The sequence below is a fragment of the Sorex araneus genome, chromosome 7 (genome assembly GCF_027595985.1).
Source record: "Sorex araneus isolate mSorAra2 chromosome 7, mSorAra2.pri, whole genome shotgun sequence".
In the NCBI taxonomy this organism is placed as follows: Eukaryota; Metazoa; Chordata; class Mammalia; order Eulipotyphla; family Soricidae; genus Sorex; species Sorex araneus.
In genome coordinates this window covers 7014207-7016782 of record NC_073308.1, presented here as the reverse complement: position 1 = coordinate 7016782, position 2576 = coordinate 7014207, and the positions used below count along the sequence as shown (strand labels likewise).

The 2576-nt window shown below is 43.5% G+C and overlaps 1 non-coding gene across 1 annotated transcript; it reads right to left on the bottom strand.

Annotated features, from left to right (window-relative positions):
• Positions 1 to 240: 240 nt before the first annotated feature.
• Positions 241 to 372, bottom strand: LOC129406667 (small nucleolar RNA SNORA42/SNORA80 family). Its single transcript, XR_008631144.1, has one exon. It is a non-coding gene; the product is annotated as a small nucleolar RNA SNORA42/SNORA80 family (small nucleolar RNA).
• Positions 373 to 2576: the final 2204 nt, after the last annotated feature.

Below are 2576 nucleotides of genomic sequence, written 5' to 3'. Positions count from 1 at the left end.
CAGAGACAGCAGTAAGCCCTGAATACCACCAGGTGTGCCAACAAAACAAACAAAAACTACCATTAAATTACTCTACATTTTGTGTATTCAAAAGGGACATCATTAAAGTAAAAATGTGGTAAAGGGTTGTTGCATAGAATGGCTCCCTGAAAGTGGTCAATATCTAAATATGTAAACATCAAGCATGTTTGTCTTCCAGTGTCACCAGGCACTATGACTCAAGCACGCTGCTCCTATTTGTGCTGTGTGACCTGCTTCAGCGCCTGCTGTCCCCTGGGAGGGCCAGGCAACGGTGCGGGGCCGCAGGCTGCTCTGGCCTGGGCACTATGAAGGGTCCCAGAGCACGGACCTACCATCAACCCAAGCCCATGCAGCTGATGAGAAATTTTAAGAAGAGCTTTCAAACCTGTAACTCTCAAACTACATATACGCTCAAACCTCAGAAGTTATTCTGGGCTAAGTGCTCGGGGGTCTTACCTGGCAGGTTCTTAAAGGTCCCTGTAGTGCAGGAATAGAATCTGGAACTTCTGTGTGGAAGCATGCACTCCGGCCCGCTGAGATATTTCTCCGGTCCTGAAGCCCAAATTATTAACTGAGAAAGTTGAATACTCGGATAGTGCTTGGGAAATCATTTACTTGTTGTTATTTTTGTTTGGGGGACATGCCCTGCACTTAGGGCTTACTTACCTCACTCCTCAGAGCTTACTCCTAGCTTACTCCTAGCTCTGAGGAGTGAGGTAAGTAAGGCTTAGGGCTTACTCCTAGCTCTGAGCTCAGGAATCACTCTTGGTGGTGCTTGGGGGACCATCTGGGGATGGAACCCGACTAGGTCAGCTTCATGCAAGGCTGCATGCCCTACCCATTGTGCCATTGCTCTGATCTCTGGAAATGCCTTTTTAAAGATTAAAATTTAACTCCCCCTAGAAATACCCGATTATTACTGTAAAAAATGTGAAAAGGCATTATAAGTTGTTTCAGGAGTCACTCTGAAAAGTTATTCCAAAAATGTTCAGTGGCTGATGAATAAAAATGAACTTCAAGCTGGATTCATTTAAACTCTACTTTGCTCTTCCTTCTTCTGCCCCCTTGTGGGGGTACAGAGAAAGGGATGAAGTCCACAGAAAGGAACTCAAAATATCAAGACCGAATTTCAAGGGAAAAAGTATCAGGCCAGGAATAGTCAGGGTCATCAGCACCCGAGAGCCTGGGGATGCAGGACAACAGGCAGGGTGTTTGCTCACACGTAGCTGACCCAGGTTCGATCCCACACACCCCCCGACAGAGCCCCAAACCAAACCAGAACTATCGGTACATAAATAATATCTAAAAGTGATTTTAGTTTCTCACTGAACAGCTATTTTGGTTTAAAACGGTTACTACTGTGCTCTTCAATCAATATAACATCTTCTTACATGATTGAAAGTGAATACAAGTATCTTTTAGAGAAGGTCAGATATTTGTGGATGGAATTATCTGCTGTCTAGAATATGCTCCAAGTGCACAGCATGGAGAAAACAAAAACCTATACCTGCTGAAGCTAGGTATTTTATTGTATATCTTTGAAATTTCCAAAATAAAAATCAGGGTATAAAGAAATAGGTGGGGCTTGATCGATAGTACAGCAGATAGGATGTTTTCCCTGGCATACAGCAGACCCGGGTTTGATCCCTGACATCCCATATGATCCCTGAGCACTGCCAGAGGTGATTTCTGAGTGCAGAACCAGGTGATTTCTGAGTGCAGATTTCTGAGTGCAGAACTAACTCCTGAACATTGCCAGGTGTGACCCTCCACCCCCCCACAAAAAAAAGTGTAGGCTCCATCATATGAAATAAAGCACCTGAATAAGTCAGTAAATTTGTTTATCAATGTTTTTTATTCTTTTTCAGTTTTATTTCCCTTAATTTTTTATCAAAAAATTTTTGACAGGGCTGGGGTGATAGTACAGTGGTAGGGCATTTGCCTTGCATGCAGCTGACTCGGGTTCCGTTCCTCTGCCCCTCTCAGAGAGCCCAGCAAGCTACGAAGATTATCTCACCCACAGGGCAGAGCCTGGCAAGCTCCTGTGGTGTATTCGATATGCCAAAAACAGTAACAAGTCTCACAATGGAGACAGTACTGGTGCCCGCTCGAGCAAATTGATGAGCAACATGATGACAGATACAGTGATAATTTTTGATATCACTTGTCACTTGTCATCCATTGATCTTAGATTTGCTCAAGCGGCTGCCAGTAACATCTCCATTTGTCCCTGTCGAGTGCTAGTGTAGCTCAATGATATCTGCTTGCTCCAGGAACACAAAGAGCCTCAAACTGTTCATTCACAGTTTTGATGAAGAAGTCTGACCATCTCATTGGTGGGCGGCCACTCGGTCTTTTGACGTCCCGTGGAATCCAGTCGGTAACAGCCCTAGTCCAGTGGTCATCTCTGAATCTCTGACCATTAGAGAGTGAAACTATCCAATGATAACTACACACAAAAATAGAAATCTAAATTCTTAAAATCAAGCAAAGTGTTTTTATTCCATGGGTCAAAGAGAGAAATTTTATTTTAAAAGTTATATATTCTATGGAAA